Source organism: Aotus nancymaae, unplaced genomic scaffold (genome assembly GCF_030222135.1).
Source record: "Aotus nancymaae isolate 86718 unplaced genomic scaffold, 86718_ANA_hifiasm-v0.15.2.pri h1tg000131l, whole genome shotgun sequence".
NCBI classification, from domain to species: Eukaryota; Metazoa; Chordata; class Mammalia; order Primates; family Aotidae; genus Aotus; species Aotus nancymaae.
The window spans coordinates 6,657,535-6,678,041 of NW_026988546.1; the positions used below are offsets into that span (position 1 = coordinate 6,657,535).

General features: G+C 42.4%; 1 long non-coding RNA gene across 1 annotated transcript; it reads right to left on the reverse strand.

The window, feature by feature from the left end:
• Positions 1-2,264: 2,264 nt before the first annotated feature.
• LOC135272785 (uncharacterized) lies at positions 2,265-19,778 on the reverse strand. Its single transcript, XR_010340743.1, has 3 exons — positions 19,603-19,778; positions 4,586-4,754; positions 2,265-2,364 (listed from the first exon to the last, which is right to left on the reverse strand). It is a non-coding gene; the product is annotated as an uncharacterized LOC135272785 (long non-coding RNA).
• Between the last annotated feature and the right edge of the window lie 729 nt (positions 19,779-20,507).

Consider the following 20,507-nt stretch of genomic DNA (forward strand, 5'->3'; position numbering starts at 1 on the left):
ATTTATACAGAACCCAGAGGGCCAGCCCCTATTTTCCTATTAGGATTATCTGCATCTTCAGAAGAAGATACATTTTTACTGTTTTCAATTATTTCATGTCCTTTGTGCTTAGTAGAAAAGAATCTAATTGATCAATGTACTCAAAGTACAGCCAGGACCAGTTATTCTGTCACTGGGATGGCAAATAAATTTCCACTTGCATGCCAACCCCAGTGGTTAACAAAGCTGCTGGAGTGCTGAGTGTTGGAGATTAGAAGAGTCTAGGTTCACATCAAGGCTTGGAAAGACTGTGACCCCTGGGTGATGCCCCTCAGGCCACAGGGGAAGGGAGCTGACCCCAGGTCACATGTTTGCCAGCCCCTGTCCACTAACTCTGTCTTCCTTTCTGAACTCACTTTAGGAAAGGGGGATTTTGTGGCTCTTACAGGTTGGAAGTTTCTGGGGTTGCCAGGGAAACACAAGAGTTGCTTAGCTGAAAATGATCTTTGTCTCTAATATTGAACGTCCTCTCATGAGATCCAGGGTTGGCTAGAAAAATGAGTGAAGCAGGGGGTAAAATGACAGCCCATGACCCCTGCAAGAGCCATCATTCACTCAGGAGCTTTGAACACATTAGGATTCTAGCAGAAATGAGCCTTGACAAGTCAGATTTTTTTTTTTTTTTTTTTTTTTTTGAGATGTAGTTTCACTCTTGTTGCCTGGGCTGAAGTGCAATGGCATGATCTCAGCTCACTGCAACCTCTGCCTCCTAGGTTCAAGTGATTCTCCCACTTTAGCCTCCTGGGTAGCTGGGATTACAGGCGCCTGCCACCTTGCCCAGCTAATTTTTATGTTTTTAGTAGAAACGTCGTTTCATCATGTTAGCCAGACTGGTCTCGAATTCCTGACCTCAGGTGATCCACTTGCTTTGGCCTGATCAAAGTGCTGGGATTAAGGCATGAGCCACCACACCCAGCCAACAAGTCAGATTCTTTAAATAGAAGTTGTCTCTAGACAGCAATCTGAACTGCCTACTCAGCCCAGATGGAAGAAGAAGAAGAAGAAAAAGAAGAAGGAGAAGAAGGAGAAGCAGCAGCAGCAAGGGGTTCTTGAAAGTGAGACCTTAAAGAAGTTAAGACTGACTTTTACTATGTAGACCTGCTTTTTTCTTTTTCTTCTTTGAGACAGGGTCTTGCTCTGTTGCCCAGGCTGGAGTGCAGTGGTGTGATAATAGCTCACTGCAGCATTGAACTTCTGGGCTTAAGTGATCCTCCTGCCTTAACCTCCTGAATATCTAGGACTACAGGTGCACACCACCACACCTGGCTAATTTTTTGTTTTATTTTTGTAGAGATGGGGGTCTCACTATGTTCCCCCAGGCTGGTCTTGAACACCTGGCCTCAAGCAATCCTTTGATCCTCCCTCTTCAGCCTCCCAAAGGGCTGGGATTACAGGCATGAGCCGCTGCTCCCTTGGTGACCTGCTTTTTTACATAAATCTTAAGTTCCTAAAACAGACTGTCAGTCTCCTCAGGTGCCTGTCATGCTTGAGTTCCTCCAGTGACCTTGGGCTACCTCTGGTCCAGCCCCAGTCCTCTTCTCCTGTGCCCTTGACCTTGTCTCTCACCCTTGTCTCCTGCTGTCTGGAGGTCCTGGGCTATTCACTCCTAGCTTCAAGCCTTCCTTACCCTTGACTCTGGCTTACACACAACCAGTACTGTCCACAAGGAGCAAATCCCTATTGCTTTATTTCTATAAAATGTTGCTGCCCTCCAAAGACCTCTGTCAGCTCCTGGCTCCAGCATGGGTAGCTGGAGTTCTGGCACTGAGTATTCAGTGTCCACATTCTTACCCAAAATGCTATTCCGGGAGGAGGGTGTGGAAACTCCTCTGGGGAAGGATGGTTATTTCCTGTTTGGAAGGGGAGACAATTCCTCCATGTGATACTTTCTTTGCAATGCTATGAATGTCCCCTCACCCCATGGCACCCTCTCTCATAAGAGAGCCCTCATCCATCGCTTCCTGCCTAGAAACCTGTATCTTACACTTGGAGGCATCATTTCACGCTCCCTGTTGCCATATCACTAGGAGATGGGTCCTGGTGGCATCTGGAGGAGGAGGAGGAGGAGTTAATCCATAAGAACTCGAGCAAGTGGGAACAGAAAAAGGAGAGCTCTCCTTCTCAACCTTTTAAACTCTTAAATGGCAAGGAAGAATAAAGAAAGCTCTCCCTATGGGAAACAGCTCTTCTTAAAGACCAAAATTTCTCTTTTCATTTGAGGGTTTTTAATTAGGCACTAACAATAAATGGATCTCTTCAGTGATATTTAGGCAAATATTACACAATGCCTCCATTTCTTTTCTTTTTCCATTTTCAAATGAGGATCTGTAAAGAAAAAAGGAAAAGTAAAAATTCCCCTAAACCTAAAGCAAAGAATTGTAGCAACGTATTTATCAGAGACCAAGCTAAAATCAAACATCTCTGTAATCACACTCACGTATCTATAACATTTTGATTTTGACTAATTAAGAAAACTTTTGGTGCAGTGGCTCATGCCTTTAATCCCAGCACTTTGGGGGACCAGGGTGGGCAGATCACCTGAGGTCAGGAGTTTAAGAGCAGCCTGGCCAACATGGTGAAACCCCATCGCTACTAAAATTACAAAAAATAGCTGGGTGTGGTGGCATATGCCTGTAATCTCAGCTACTCAGGAAGCTGAGGTAGGAGAATCATCTGAGCCCAGAGGCAGAGGCTGCAGTGAGCGGAGACCATGCCACTGCACTCCAGCTACAGAGCGAGACGCTGTCGCAAAAGAAAAAGAAAACTTTTAAGCAATTTCATTCCCCTCCAGCCCCATAATACCTCTATTTTGAAACACATATATATCGTCTCCACTTCAACTTTTTATTTCTTCGAGTTTTAACTAATCACGAGCATTTAGCATTCTTCATGGGCTGCATTATTCTGAGATCAACTTGGAAATGCTCTGCAGGGAGACTGAGCGCCAATACTGTCTGACACACCTGCTTCATGGGAATGGACTTTTTCCCCCTTTGAACAACTCCTGAATAACCTAGAGTTGGGAGCTTGTCCTGGGGAAAGCAGATGATTAGTCATTAGCAGAGATAAAGGAGAAGTTCTCCTACCTCCAGCTATCCCAGCAGCTGCCCAAAAGGCAGAATAGATTGACCTCTACCAATCTCCTCCCAGAATTACACGTGCCCCTGCCATGGTTCTTGACATCACTCCCCGCTTTGGTGAGGCCCTGTCCTGGAGGGTTGCCTCTGCGTAGTTTTATCAGTTGATCATAAACAAGTGGTAACTCCACTTCCAAGCACTGAAAAGCAACTTCCTTTTCCAAATTTTTCAGTTGCTATTACCCAGGATGAAGTTTAAGAGGAAATGGTTAGAATGGTCCAGGTTTGAGCTCAAAGCTTGGGTACCAGTCTTGATGGGATGATGGCAGGGTCTGGCCTAGAGGAGTTATGGAAGGTGCATATTCTCACTTTTGAATGTGAGCAAACAGTGCTGCACTTGACGAACAGAAAGACATCACAAAACCAAAATATTTTAGAGATGAGTAGTGTTTAGAATTCACAGGCATTGAGAATGTATATGACTCCTCTTCTTTTTTTAAAAAGGAAGCTCTCAATCTTGGAACATTGCATTAGTAGGTCCCAGGAAGGAGGTGTGATAAAACCCAAAGGACAGAAGTTAACTCTGCTTAGAGATAGCACTGAAAGCACTAATCTAGTGCTAATTCATGCTGAAACGCTTCCTGTTTAGACTTCAAAGGGGCTCAAGGACGGAGCAGCTGTGCCCTGGCAGCATCTCCTTTGATAACCAGACCTCTCGCCCCAGTGCGCCAAGGGCAAGCCAACAACCTGTGTGCAGAGAGAAGGGAAAACATTGCTGATAAAATGCCTCCCGGACGACAGAGACTGAGGACAAATATGAAAGATCAATACCTAGGTTCTATCTGATATGGGATCAAAGCAGCCAGACAGTTTATGCACGAGCAAATACAATGAATCAATGCATAGCCGCAATTTTAGAAATGTAAATATACATTTTTATGATACTCTGAAGGACCTATAAAGCTAGCAAATAAGAATGTAAATATCCAGCTTGGTCAAATTCTAAGTCAGTTTGATCATTCAGGACAACAGTGTGGCAATATGTATAATAAAGAACCGTCAATGTGTTTCGTGCCCTCTAGCCCAATACCCTACTTTGGGTAGGTATTTTCTCCTGTTTACACTGCAGAAAAAATTTATTATTTACAATTGTAAAAGATAGGGATTCTTGCAGACGCTCAAGAATGGGGAATTGGTTATATAAATACAGACCCCCTGTAAACTGTTACCGGCAAGGATTCCATATGGGTCTGCAGCAACTTCAATTTTTGCCTCCTCAGAACAAATAATTAAACTGAGGGGCATAAGGCAGAGTTAGAGACTGAGGCAGGTTTTAGAGCAGGAGTGATAATTTATTAAAAAGCTTTAGAACTGGAATGAAAGGAGGTAAATTGCACTTGGAAGAAGGCTAAGCCGGCAACTTGAGAGATTCAGATACACTGTTTGATCTTTGACTTGCGGTTTTATACCTTGGCATGCTTCCATCATCTTGCGTCCTTTCTCCCCGATTCTTCCTTGGGGTGGGCTGTCTGCTTGCCCAGTGGCCTGCAGCACTTGGGAGGGGAGCATGCGCGGTGCATTTGCTGGAGTTGGATGCATGCTCACTTGAGGCATTCTTCCCTTCCCAGTTGAATGTCCCTAGGAGGTCATATGCCAGTTAAGCTCTGCCATTTTGCCTCTTAATGCACATGCTTGAGCCCACTTGCCCAGCTCCTGAGATCTTATTGGGAAGCTGCTGATCACCAGCTTCAGGTGTTTCTGTTTATTGGGAGACTGCCTTTCCCTGGTGGTGGCTGCAACCAATTATTGTTTTAGAGAGACAGTTAACAACCGCCTGACCATCCCCTGATGGTCTCCTGACATTCCTGGTGGGGGTTGGGAGACTCTCTCCTGCCCTGCTCATGTCTGACTAGCTATTTACTGTAACAACTCCTCTATGACACCGTAACCTAAAAGCATGGAGACCTATACCATTATTTTATACATGAGGACACTCAGGAGACTTTAAATCTATGATCGCAAATGGTTTTCACCTTACTAATTCCCTCAGTTGGAAAGTGTGTCTGAGTCCTGAATTGAAAAGAGTCCACCCCACTTACTACTGCTAAAGAATGATTCTCATCCCTAGGATGTGACATTATCTGGAAAGAAATATAGCTTCAAATAGCCAAAGAAATAGTGGTCAACGTCACTGTTTTCAATGTAGCATAATGATTTCTGCCAGTTTTCGTGATTCATTGACTAAAACCCACTGACAAAATTGTTACATAACTTTTTTCAGATTTGGTGTATATTTTTCAAAGTAGTGGTTAAAAACTATTTTTACAAGTATTATGAGATATTAACTAGGTAGATATTCAACTTTGTTTTATTTTATAAGATGATAACCTTTTTTACCTCATAAAAGCAAGAAATAAATAATATACTAGCAATTATTAAGCTTTTGGCGTTATCTACCTTTCATTACATGAATATTAAATAACTGGTTATGCTGTTTCTGATTTAGAGATTCATTCCTCCCAAATTCTGCCTTTTATGTTTCATTAGATATTAATATTGATAACATATTTCTGTTGTTGTAATCAATCATGTTCTAAAATTATAATTATAATAAAAAAATTTGGAAGAAAACTGAATACTTAGACAAAAAATTGTGAATGAAATATTAAGTGAGAAAAGACGAACAAAATAATATTGACATACATTACAGCTATGCAAAACTGTTTACTGGTTAAACAATTTCTGGATCAATGTAAATAGCCTAGCATTTCCTGTTCTTTTCTTTTGAAAAGTTGCTTAAGACAAAGACAGCAAGTTGGAAGGAAAGAAGAGAGAGAGAGAGAGAGAGAGGATGCCTGTACTGAAATGGTACAATTCCAGTTTCCATGCATTGATTTTATGTGGTAGGATAACCAATAAAACACTTCTATGCATAAATATAGTATGAGCACAAAGGCTATGGAAAAAGTGAGTTGGAAATACTGGTTCAAGAGGAAAAAACTACCTTAGTTCATTCTTTAAATGAATGTTGGTGAATTTCAAATTATTATAGTTTTGAAATTCTATTGGAAACTTTTTAAAGAGATAGATGCAAAAAAGCATTAAACATCAAATTAGAACGATGTTTAATGCTTTTTTGCATCTATCTAAACTTATGTAAAAATTATAAATATCACTTAAAATATGCAACAAAGTGAATAATTTCAAAATCCTTTTAGGAAGTATGTGAAAATAATCTTTGTAAACTATTAGTCTTCAAAGCTTGTCCTGTTAAAAATGTCTCACAAAAAGAATTCTCTTTCTTTTTGAGACTCTCACCCAGGCTGGAGTGCCTGGGGCACGATATTGGCTCACTGCAACCTCCACCTCCCAGGTTCAAGAGATTCTCATGCCTCAGTCTCCTAACTGGCTGGGATTACAGGTGCCCGCCATCATGCCAACTTATTTTTGTATTTTTAGTAGAAACAGGGTTTTGCCATTTTTTCCAGGTTGGTCTCAAACTCCTGGCCTCAAGTGATCTGCCCAACTCAGCCTACCAAAGTGTTGAGATTACAAGTGTGAGCCACTACATCATGACAGGAAGGAAGAGAACAGGCTCAGAATATCACCTTCACTCTAAGAAAATGCATTGTCAGGCCGGGCGCAGTGGCTCACGCCTATAATCCTAGCACTTTGGGAGGCCGAGGCAGATGGATCACCTGAGTTCAGTAGTTAAAGACCAGCCTGGCCAATATGGTGAAAACTCGTCTCTACTAAAAATAGAAAAATTATCCAGGTGTGGTGGTGCATGCCTGTAATCCTAGCTACTCAGGAGGCTGAGACAGGAGAATCACTTGAACCCAGGAGGTGGAGGTTGCAGTGAGCTGAGATCATGCCATTGCACTCCAGCCTGAGGGACAAGAGTGAAACTCCATCTTAAAAAAAAAAAAAAGAAAAGAAAAGAAAAGAAAATGCATTGTCAGACTAGCTTCCTAAATAAGGATGTCGCTCCTTAAATAACAAAGTCCGAAGTAGTCTATGCTTGATTATCTGAGTTTACTTATCTAATTGCAGATTATCTATATTATCCACATATATACGTGGCCACAGCAATTATCTCCTATTCTACATGTTCTTTTTATTACTATTGAGGCAAAATTCATATAACATATAATTAACTGTTTTAAAGTATACAATTCAGTGGTATTTAGTATACTCACCATGTTATACAACCGCCAGCTCTAGCTAGTTTCAAAATGTTTTTATCACCCCATATAAGCATCCCATACTCGTTAATCAATCATTCTCCTCTTTCCCTTATCCCCAATTGCCTGGTAATTTCTAATCTGCTTTCTGTCCCTATGGATTTGCCTGTTCTAGCTCTTTTTGAGGATTTTTGTATCTATATTCATAAGAAATACTGGTCTGTATCTTTGCCTGGCTTTGACATCAGGGTAATTTTCACCACATAAAATGTGTTAGAAACTGTTCCCACTTCTATTTGTTTGGAAGAGTTTGAGAAGGATTAGCATTAATTCTTTTTTAAACGTTTGGTAGAATTTACCAGTGAAGCCATCTGGTCCTAGGCTTTTGTTTGCTGGGAGGTTTCCGATTACTGATTCAATCTTCCTACTTGTAACAGGTGTGTTGATTTTTCTATGTCTTTTTGAGTCAGTTTCACTAATTTGTGTGTTCCCAGTTATTCATTCATTCCATCTAGATTATCTAATTTGTTGTCGTACCACTGTTCATAGTACTTGCTTTTAATTCTTCTGATTTCTATAAGGTCAGTTGTAACGTCCTCGCTTTCATTTCTGATTTTAGTTATTTGTATCTTCTCTTCTTTTCTTTGTCTAGCTATAGGCTTGTCAATTGTGTTGATCTTTTCAAAGAAGCTGCTTTCGGTTTCATTGATTCTATTGTTTTTCCACTGTCTATTTCATTTATCCCTGTTCTAATCTCTGCTGCTGCTTCTCTACTTCTTTACCTCACCTACCACATAAAAGAATTGCCATAGAAAAGGTGAAGATGTGTTTGTTAAATCTTCAGATCATTTTGTCTTATTTACTAGTCCTAAAACTAAGAAACTTAAGGAGGTACAAAGAGCTCCAATACCCTAAAGAAAACTTCCCTGAGACTTTTAGAAATATATGGCACATAATCAGCTAAACTAATCATGCAATATAAATTATTTTAGTTTCTTCTTGAAAGTGATAGAATTAGAAATTATTTTGCAATATAAAAAAAATCAAAGAAAAATGTCTGCAAACTATGACATGCAGGGAGTTTCCTTGTCCTTCTGCCCTCACAAGCACCTGTCAAACAGCCCCTATGCATGTATATATGTATGTAAGAGGGTCTTCAAAAAGTTCACAGAAGGCCAGGCATGGTGGCTTATGCCTGTAATCCCAGCAATTTGGGAGGCTGAGGCGGGTGCATTGCTTCAGCTCAGGAGTTTCAGACCAGCCTGGGCAATATGGCGAAACCCTGTCTCTACAAAAAAGTACAAAAAATTAGCTGGGTGTATTGGCGCATGCCTGTAGTGGCAGGAGGATCGCTTAAACCCATGAGGTAGAGGCTGTAATGAGCCAAGATCACACCACTACACTCTAGCCTTGGTGGCAAAGTGAAACACTGTGTGAAAAAAAATTTTTTTCATAGAAAATGCATATTATGAAAGAACTATTCATGAATTTCAAAAATTTTTTTGCACCAAAATAAGCTCATGCTTATTTACCAGCTTGTAATAACATGTCTGAACCGGATCTAATTTGTGGCCCTAAGAAGGATAAGACATCAATTTGGAACCAACCCAAATGCCCATCAATGATAGACTGGATAAAGAAAATATGGCACATATACACCATAGAATACTATGCAGCCATAAAAAAGGATGAGTTCATGTCCTTTGCAGGGACATGGATGAAGCTGGAAACCATCATTCTCAGCACACTGACACAAGAACAGAAAATCAAACACCTCATGTTCTCATTCATAAGTGGGTGTTGAACAATGAGAACACATGGACACAGGGAGGGAAACATCACACAGGGACCTGTTGGAGGGTCAGGGGAGCTAGGGGAGGGGTAGCAGGGGGTGGGGGGATTGGGGAGGAATAACAGGAGAAATATCTAATATAGGTGACAGGGGATGGATGCGTGGCATATGTATACTTATGTAACAATCCTGCACGACCTGCACATGTACCCCAGAATTTAAAGTATAATAAAACATAATAATAATAATAAAGAAAAGATCTCCTATCAGAGCGATATGATTTCTGCCAATATCGAAGCAAGAACAAACATCAAATTTACGGCAACACTTGGGTGGAAGAATGGTAGAACCACTAATGCTTTATGAAAAGCTTACGGTGATAATGCCCTGAAGAAATCAGCAATTTCTGAATAACTGATTTAAAGAAGGAAGATGATATTGAGGATGAAGCCCACCGCAGCAGATGATCCACATCAGTTTATGAGGGGAAAATTCATCTTGTTTGTGCCTTAATTGAAGAGGACCAATGATTAACATCATTGAAGAGCAAGAGTGAGAAAACAACAGCCAACACCATAAACACCTCAATTGGTTCAGCTCACACAATTCGAACTGAAAATTAAACTTGAGCAAACTTTCCACTTGATGGGGGCCAAAACTGTTGTGCCCAAATCAGCTGCGGACAAGAGCAGAGCTTTCAGTGGAAATTTTAAACAAAAGGGATCAAGATCCTGAAGCATTTCTTTGTAAAACTATAACAGGAGATGGAACGTGGCTTTACCAGCACAATCCCGAAGCCAAAGTACAATCAAAGCACTGGGTACCAAGAGGTGGAACTGGCCCAGCCAAAGCAACAGTGGACCGGTCAGGAGCAAAGGTCATGGCAACAGTTCGGAGGATGCTCAAGGTATTTTGCCTGTGGCTTTCTTGAGGCCAAAGGACAATAACATCTGCTTATTATAAGAGTACTTTGAGAAAGTTAGCTGGAGCCTTGGTAGAAAAACACTGGAGAAAGCTTCACTTGAGAGCCCGTCTCCATCCTGACAATGCTCCTCATTCTTCTCATCAAATGGGGATAATCTTTCGAGGGTTTTGATGGGAAATCAGTAGGCATCCACACTGTCGTTCTAATTTGGACCCTTCTGACTTCTATTTATTTCCTAATCTTAAAAAATCTATCAGGGGCACTCATTTTTCTCCAGTTAATAATGTAAAAAAGATTGCATTGACATGCTTCGATTCCCAGGATGGGCTACATGGCTGGTATCATCGCTTACAAAAGTGTCTTAGACTTGATGGAACCTACGTTGTAAAATAAGCCCAGCATGGGCCTATAATCCCAGCTACTCAGGAGGCTGACGCAGGAGGATCACTTGAGCCCAGGAGTTCAAGAAAAGCCTGGCAACATATTGAGATGCTTTCTCAATAAATGAATTAATTAATTTTAAAAAAGTTTATAATTTTACTTTTTCTTGTAATTCCATTTTCCTACAGACTTTTTGAAGTTCCCTTATATATGAGGGTTCATATATATGTGTGTTTGTATGCATGTATGCACATGTGTATGTATGTAGGTAGTATATGTATGCATGATATGTGTATATATGTGTGCACATGTATGTGTTTGTAGTGTATGTATGTATGCATGATTTTGCACTGCCCTAGACCCATGGTTCTGGTGAAGTCATCAAAGACCGGGAGTGAGAAAACAGTCCCGTCCTGTCTCTGCCACCGTCACTGTGTAAGGTAGTTACAGCAGATGTCTCTGGGGTGCCAGCGCAGCTCCCGACCATTCTGCCCTTTGCTATGTACTATTCTCATCCCCTATCCTCACATACCACCAAGTTTATATTATATGAGTCCCCTGCCCCTAGCAATGACTAATTCAACTGGGTTGGACAGTTGTCCCAAACTGTATCAATCAGATTCCTTCCTCCCAAAACTTTGACTAGGGACTAAAAAGACCCAACCAGTTTCTTTGTGTGACTGGAATTGGAATGTGCCTCTGGGTGCTCTCTAAGTAGCAGAGAGCCAGGGCCAAAAACACCAAGCAGACACCGAGAAACGTCAGGTGAAAATGTAAAGAGAGAATTCCCTGAATTCTCCATGGCTTTCTATAGCATTATTTCCAGCCCAACTCTATCTTTCCCTTTGGACTTCATGGAATACCTCTGAATCTTTATAACAAATTCTATTTGTTTGCTTGAAATAAGTGGGATCGGCTGCTGCTTCTAACAAAATATTCCTTACTGTGCCACCTTGGACAAGTCACTTACCTTCATTTTCTTTCCATTTCTTCGCCTCTGAAATAAGGAACTTTGGCCAGATAGCTTCCTACCTCTAAATTATATTAAACAGCACCTTCCTGGAGCCCGCCTCCCACGTGAAGCTAGGGTTTTGCTTACCTGCAGCAGAGAGACGGGAAAGACTACTGGAATCTTTTACTGTGTGAGTCAGCTCTCTGGGAGTTGACACTGAGGTAGAATCTCACTTCCTCCAGAGCATGCCGGCTAGAAAGACCTCATCTTTAGATACACCAAATAAGGGCTGCACTCACCAAAAGAAATGAAAGTCTCTGGTCAGGAGGAATCTTTGCAAACAGAATCTGGATAGAACATTTTTCTAGATGAGAATTTGGATCATGACCCTATAAACATACTAACATTCTGGTCTCTATCTCCTCTCTATACTTTCAGTCAGTCCTGTACAAGTATATATTATATACTGAATTATAGACTTTTTAATATTATTAAGTATGGTTTTATGATCATAAATCTTGTCTTCCTAGATTAAATGTATTTCTTTCTTAAAAATTTATTTGTTTATTTAGAGAGAGAGAGAGTCTCACTCTGTCCAGGCTGCAGTGCAGTGGTGTGATCTCAGCTTACTGCAGCCTCCGCCTCCTGAGTTCAAGTGATTTTCCTACCTCAACCTCCTGAGTAGCTGGGACTACAGGCACATGCCACCATGCCCAGCTAATTTTTTCATTTTTAGCAGAGATGGGGTTTCACCATGTTGGCAAGGGTGGTCTCGATCTTTTGACCTCATGATTCACCCTCCTTGGCCTCCCAAAGTGCTGGGATTACAGGCATGAGCCACCGGGCCTGGCCTTAGATTAAATGTTTTTCAAGATTAAGGGTGAAAATATGTACATGCTGTTCTGCAATCCCCATCTTATCCAACCCTATTTTTGGTATTTGGTAGTTGCTTTTGAAAAGTAAGTTTCATTCACCACTTAAATAAATAATTGCTTAAAGATGCTCTTACTGATGTCAAGATTCTTAAGAGGGAACAGATTCAGTGGCTCATACCACTGAATCCAGCAGTTTGGGAGACCAAGGAGGGAGGATCACTTGAGCCCAGGAGTTCAAGACCAGCCTAGGCAACATGGCAAACCTCGTCTCTACCAAAAAAAAACCAAAAAAACAAAAATCAAAAATTAGCTGGGCATGGTGGCACACATCTGTAGACCCAGGTACTTAGGAGGCTGAAAGGTGAGAGGGTGGCTTGAGCCCAGGAGTTAGAGGTTGCAGTGAGCCATGATCACGACACCGCATTCTAGCCTGGGTGACTCAGTCAGACACTGTCTCAAAAACAAACAAGCAAAAAAAAAAAAAAAAAAAAAAACAGGAAAAAGACTCTTAAGAGGAACAATTTTGGGGCACAGTGGCTTACACCTATAATCCCACCACCTTGGGAGGCCAAGGCGGGCAGATCACCTGAGGTCAGGACTTCCAAACCAGCCTGACCAACATGGTGAAACCCCATCTCTACTAAAATACACAAATTAGCCAGGTATAGTGGCAGTCACCTGTAATCTCAGCTACTTGGGAGGCTGAGGTGGGAGAATCACTTGAACTCAGGAGACGGAGGTTGCAGTGAGCTGAGATCGCACCACCGCACTCCAGCCTGTGCAACAAGAGTGAGACTCCATCTCAAAAAAAAAAAGGCCGAGCCCAGTGGCTCATGCCTGTAATCCCAGCACTTTGGAAGGTCAAGGCGGGTGGATCACAAGGTCAGGAGTTCAAGACCAGCCTGGACAAGATGATGAAACCTCATCTCTACTAAAAATAGAAAAAAAATTAGCTGGGCATGGTGGCAGTTGCTTATAATCCCAGCTAATCAGAAGGCTGAGGCAGAAAATTGCTTTAACTTGGGAGGCAGAGGTTGCAGTGAGCTGCACTCCAGCCTGGGCAATAAAGTGAGACTCCGTCTCAAAAAAAAAAAAGAGGAACAATTGATTGAATAATTAATTAAATGGAAGAAATGAATGATGCCAAACATATTCATTGAGTTCATGCTAAGCATCAAAGTGCACCCACCCCTCTCATGCACACAAGCTCAGCTCTCCAAAAGCAAGGAAGGAGGAAATAGAGGTCAGCTGTTCTCCCATTCCTACTGACAAAGGTTTGCTTTTTTTTTTTTTTTTTTAGATAGAGTCTTGCTCCATCGCCAGGCTCCAGGCTGGAGTGCAGTGGCATGATCTCGGCTCACTGCAACCTCCGCCTCCTGGGTTCAGGCAATTCTCCTGCCTCAGCCTCCTGAGTAGCTGGGACTACAGGCGCGTGCCACCACGCCCAGCTAATTTTTGTATTTTTAGTAGAGACGGGGTTTCACCATGTTGACCAGAATGGTCTCTATCTCTTGACCTTGTGATCCGCCCACCTCGGCCTCCCAAAGTGCTGAGATTACAGGCGTGAGCCACCGCGCCCAGCCAGGGTTGCTTATTGAATGTCACTTTGCACACACTAGATACTATGCTAATCCAGGTCATTGGAGAAGTATATGGGATTAAATGTGGAAGCATTTTATTAGGGGAAATGCTTGTGTGAGAGAAAATAGGAGAGAAGCTGGAAAAGGCTGGGACAGTCATCAGATCATGATACAAGTCTGACTCTGAGTGAAGGAGAGGGAGGGAAGGTTGGGTGAAATTCTCCTGGGCTGCCACTCAGTAAAAGGAAGGTTCAGCAGAGCCTGAGGAGTCCTGGGGCTCCAACAATAGACCTGCCTTAATGCTCCTGCCTTGCTCAGGCACTGACTGAGCAGCCCATGGGAGGCATGGCCTCGGTACAAGCTAATGATGGATTTCAGAGTGGAGCAGATGAAGTCCTTGACTGGTTATACTTCCTGTAGCTGGTTATCTGCAAGGCATGACCACCACAGATGTTCAAATATTTGCTTCATTAAATTGGCAGTCCTACCTGAAAGAACCCACACTCCTCCTCTTTTCTTACCATATCCATTCTCACCATGACAGATAGGCTACAGATCCCAAGAGGTTAAGTGACTCCAGTCATTCGGTTTTATAGTCTGGCAAATTTCCATAATTTCAGCCCATTAGGAGGTTTCTAGGATCCACGATTTTTTCAGGTTCAGAGAGTTCAGATTATTGACAAACACCTCATTTAAAAAATATAGTCCAAGATTTGTTATCTAAAAAAAAAATGGGATAAAATAGAAGGGGAGTGTGTGTGTGTGTGTGTGTGTGTGTGTGTGTGTCAGAAAGACAGACATCTGACTGATTCAGAATTTGCTCCAGCTGAGCTTTGATTCTGAACATTTCAGTACTTACCCTCCTTTGATTAAAATGGAAAAGCAGAGATAATGCAGCCAAATCTACTCAATATCACGTCATCAATAAAAAAATCTGTTTTATGATTTTTTTCTCCTGACTTCAAGCAATTTGGCAAAATTGCAGTACAACTAGCCAAACACTCACTGACATCAAAACATCCTCAAGGTTAGGACTGAGTAAAAACCACTGCTTTATGAAATTCAAAAGAAAAAAAAAAAACTATCAACCCAAGCAAACAAAAATTAATCATTTTAATAGATAAAACATGCCATTTCATGCCTCCTCTCTGGGTACACACAGCAGCAATATTTGGGCAGACCAGAATAGTAACATCAATTCTGTAGAATTAAAGGCTAAGAACTTGCCCTGGCTTTGGATAATGTCATTTTCTTCTACTTTTATTTTTAGGAAACCTTATTTACATTATTCTGGAAGAGGAAATCTAATCATATTAACATAGAGTTTTCTAGTAGTTCTTAGACAATTAAACCAGACTTGCAAATGGCTTGAGCAATAAGAAATTCAATATTATCTGTGAACGACCTATGTTTGATTGGAAATAACTAGACTCAGTCTGTGTTCACACCTGAACTTCCTACACAGCCATCGCAAGAAAAGTAGATTTTGTTCAGGGAAAAGCCATTTGGCTAATTTCCTTGAATCTGCATGTTCTAATCAAATTTGGTCAAACACAAAGGACACAAGAAGGCAAGCATTATTTAGATGTGTTGTTTAGATTGGCTTTTAAAATGTTCTTTTCTTCAGAAGTCCTCCTAAAAATAAAAGAAAACCTCTTCCCAATTTCTATGATTCCTATCGGCACTTTTTTCTTGAACTTTTCTTTATTCTGGTTCTTCTAACATCCACTGACTAATATGTGCCTATCATTCTGTTAGGGTCTGTGGAGGATATACAAAACAGAAAATGTATCTTTATTCTCACAAGCCTTTTATTTCAGTTGGAGAAATAAGACATCTGCGTATATACCTATAACACATAACCATACACAATCAGTAAAAGATAAGTTTAAGGTGGTGAGATAGGAATGTTGGCCTTGATTGTGGGGTGGCGTTTGAAGTAGAGATTGTGAAAGATGTGTCAGCTGAAAAAAAGCAAAGAATATACCAGAAAATGAGAAAACTGTGAGCAGAGACAAGGAGGAAGGAAAATAGCAAGCATGCTCTTGGCTGGGCGCCCTGTCTCAAGCCTGTAATCTCAGCACTTTGGGAGGCCAAGGTGGGCAGATCACTTTTGGGCAGGAGTTCAAGACCAGACTGGGCAAAATGGCGAAACCCTATCTCTACCAAAAATACAAATACTAGGCAGGTGTGGTGGTGCGCACCTGTGGTCCCAGCTACTGAGGAGGCTAAGGTGGGAGGATCACCTGAGTCCAGGAGGTCAAGGCTGCAGTGAGCTGTGATCATGCCACTGCACTCACTCCAGCCTAGGTGACAGAGTGAGACTCTGTCTCAATAGAGAAAGAGAGAAAGAAAGAGAGAGAAGGAAAGAAGGAAGGAAGGAAAGAAGGAGGGAGGGAGAGAGGGAGGGAGGGGAAGGGAAGGAAAGGAAGGGAATGAGAAAAGGAAGGAAGGGAAGGAAGAAAGGAAAGGAAAGGAAGAAGGAAAGAAAGAAAGAAGGAAAGTAAAAGAAAGAAAGAAGAAAGAAAGAAGGAAAGGAAAGAAAGAAAGAAAGAAGCAAGCTAGCTCTGTTTTGTTGAAGGCAAGGCCCATTTAGGGGTGCAATGCGATATAAAACTGAAAAGGAAGGAGGGCCGAGTACCAGGCAGGGCATCTGGTTGCATTAGGTAGGCAACAGAAACCACTAAAGCTTCCAACTGAGGAGGAACAAACACATTTTTGGAAGATATGAGCCTGGTTGGTGACATGCAGATTCCTGGAAGAGGCCAAAACAAGAGGCCAGAAACCAGGAGGGTCTCACGAGGATCAGAGCCTAAAGTGAATGGCCAGGTTAGGATTGTGGCAGTGGGAATGGAAACATGGGGGCAAAAGGAAGAGCCACTAAAACTGAAGACTGGACGGGATGTGACCCCTCGAATGATGAGGATGACAAGAGAGATGACCCCATTCCAAGCCTGGTGATGGGAAGTGGCTGTGCAACCACTGAAAATAACAATGGGAAAGAGAGAGACACTGGCATGGACGGAAGGCTGTAGAGGGAAAGCAAAGATTTCAGGTTTCGCCTTACTCATGTAGAGTTTGCAGTGTGAACAATTCGTCCTCACAGTCACCTGGCAGGAATAGGGGTGAGAATTCAGGACAGAAGGTATGGGAATCTGGGAGTAATAAGAGAAAGGCAGAGGTTGATTCCATGGGTACATATAAGCCCATGAGAAGGATGTAACACGTAGAGAGGAGAGGTGCATCAGGGGAGCAAAAGGGGAGCAGAAAACAGAGTTCAAGCCAGAATTTGGGAAGTCTGTCTTCCCTTGTAAGGCACCTTCCTGTAACGTCTTTGGGGTGCAGTGCAGTGTGGTTGCCCACCCTGTTCCACCCTCCCTCTCAGCATCCACACCTCTGGGTCTCCTGCCCTTCCCTCAGCAGGATCCACCTGGGTGGGTGGGGACGATGCAGAGATGGCTCCAGTCTTCTCTCTGGGCTGCTCCAGATTTATCCACACGACCACTCATACACAAGTCTCTAGAGCATGGCAACATCTTTATCAAAGTTTTGGGGATATCTGGAAGAAATTATAATGTAGGAAAGAAGAAAATAGAAGTCCATATGCTAAATATGAATATTTTATCCCAGAGTCCGGAAGAAGAGGAGAAATGCCAGTGCTTTCACAAGGCAGACTCAACTTCCCAGCCTTGCATTCATGACTTGAGGCCCATGAATCTTCTCTTCCCCTCCTTAAGAAAATCCCTTCTGATTATTATTTATTTATTTTTGGTGTGTCAATCTCCACATCCCTCTTCTGGACCCAGTGGGTGCTCTCACATGGAGCCACATCCTCACTCCACACAGGCATGCAATCCAGGGAATGCAGTAAATACTAGGACATTTCCCAGCATGTGAGTTAATCCCCTCAGAGCCCCAACGCAGGTGGCTTCGGGAGCAGAGTGCTGAGGCCTCTCCCATGCAGGTTCGATCCCTGCCCAGGTGTCTCCATGGTGGGAGGTGAGGGTAGTCTTCTAAATTGTCCTACATACCATGAAAATACAACCTCACACACCCCTTTCAAGGACAAACAGTCATTCTCAGAAACAGTGTAGTCTAAATACACAGTAAAGGAAGAGAAACATTTTCCTAAAGGCAATATAACCTGCAAAATATTTCCCAGCTATCACTGAAAGAGCTTTTTATACTTTGAGGCAGAACCATCTGTTTCTCTTTTTCCCCATTCCCTGCTCTAGGACATGCCTAGGGCCCAGCTTTGAGATGGATGCTTGGCTTTGCAACAACAGAACCATCCATCCGCCCAAAGACCCTGCAGCAATTCTGCAGTTATACTTGTTTGATGAGGAATGTGAGAAGAGAAGCCTGCTGAAGTGGGAGAGACATATGGATGAAAGGTAGAGGGCTGAGGAAAATAGAACTACAATTTAGGCCAAGGGAAAGAAGAGATGTAGGGAATAGTAGGCCAGTTTCATGTGCTCCAGTAAAATCAACATAGAAGAGTGACCCCTAAAAATTGAATTGCCAACCTAGATGTTATTGGCGACCATCTACAAAGGCAATTCAATAGAATGAGGGTGGGAGTGGAGCAGAAACCACAGGTTTCCTTTTCAAGAGAAGATAACAATGAGGAAAAAAAAAAAAAGATGAGATGACAGACCAAGATGGCAGGAGATGTGGGGTAAGGTTTCCTGAGGTGAGAAATACCTGGGAATATTTGTAAACACAATGGAAAATCCGGGGATAAGGAGAGATTGAAGCCTGTCTCTAGTTGATGAACAGCAGTGTGACATGGGAACTGGGGGAGGTGGGACATAGAAAGTTGAGGCCCTGTAAACAGTGCATTTTTATTATTTATTTATTTTGAGATGGAGATTCGCTCTGTTGCCCAGGCTGGACTGCAGTGGCATGATCTCAACTCACTGCAACCTCCGCCTCCTGGGTTCAAGTAACTTTCCTGCCTCAGCCTTCCTAGCAGCTGGGATTTCAGGCGCGCACCACCATGCCCAGCTACTTTTTGTAATTTTATTAGAGATGGGGTTTCACTATATTGACCGGGCTGGTCTTGAACTCCTGACCTCAGATGATCCGCCCACGTCGGCCTCCCAAAGTGCTGGGAATTACAGGAGTGAGCCACCACGCCCCTGGCCTAAACAGTGCATTTTCAGAAAGGAAGTACACAAACAGGCTGGGCATGGTGGCTCACGCCTATAAGCTCAGCACTTTGGGAGGCTTAGGTGGGCAGATCATGAAGTCAGGAAATCTAGACCATCCTGGCCAACATGGTGAAACATTGTCTCTTCTAAAAATACAAAAATTAGCTGGGTATGATAGCACGTTCCTGTAATCCCAGCTACTCAGGAGGCTGAGGCAGGAGAATCGCTTGAACCCGGGAGTCGGAGGCTGCAGTGAGCCGAGATCACACCACTGTACTCCAGCCTGGATGACACAGTGAGACTCCGTCTCAAAAAAAGAAAGAAAGAAAGAAAAGCAAGCACACAAATAGATATAGAGATACAAAAACAATCAAACAAGAGCCTGCAACAATACTGAGGCAGAGGCGGCTGTAGGGGAAGATTGGCTTCCTCAGTGGGGTGAAAGCTAAGCAAGGTGTTGAGTCTGAAGAACTGAGTGGTAGATTGAACACCGCAGTGAACGATGCCACAGCTCCTGCGTGGAATTTGAGAGGCAGCAACGGAAAGGTGGGGGAGGGAACACCAGACCTCCTTTTCCAACAACTTAGACCACCCCTCCCAATGTGCACACTCAAAAAGCCAAACGAAAGAGAAGCAGCAGCTACCTGATGACGGCTAAAGGCCATGAGAGATCCCCCAGGGACTTGGGAAGAGAATCCCCCAGAGAGGTGAGCGTGCGCGGAGTCCTTTTCCCTCGAGAGTGTCTGCCGGTTCCCGCGGAGGCATCTGGGCAGTGCTTCTGACAGCCTTATGGGGCTGGGAGAATACACGGTTTTGATTTTTCCAAAGTCCAGTTAATTTTCCTAATAGTAGTAGAGCCACCCCTATCTTTTGCTATTTGCATGGACTTGGAAATTTCCATCCTTTCACTTTCAGCCTGTTTGTGTGGGAAGCTCCTACATCGCTAGGGGGAAGTAAACCCGGCAGCAGCTCTGGAAAACGATTTGGTTGTTCCTAAAAAGCTAAACATAGAATTACCATATGCCCTAGCAATTCTGCTCCTAGGTATAAACCCCAAAGAATTGAAAAGAGACTCAAACAGATACTCGTTCATGAATGTACATAGCTAGCCCAAATGGAAACAACCGAACTGTCATTAGCAAAGGAATGGATATATATTAGTCAGTGTTCTCCAGAAAAACAGAGCTTTGTACATGCTGAGTGTGTGCATAAATTAACCATTACAATGAGTAAACGAAACATCATATATATGTTTTGTTCAGAAGAAGAAATGAAGTTCTGAATCATGCTACAACATAGATGAACCTTGAAAACATTATGCTAATTGATATAAACCAGACAAAAAAGGACAAATATTGTATGATTCTACTTAAGTGAAATATCTAGGATAGGCAAATTCATAGATAGAAAATAGATTAGAGATTATGAGGTGCCGGGAGGAGGTGAAATGGAGGGGGTTAAAGCTTAATGGCTAGAAAGTTTTCATTTGCAGTAATAAAAACATTTTGGAGCTAGGTAATAATGATGGCATGTGCATAATTAATGATAT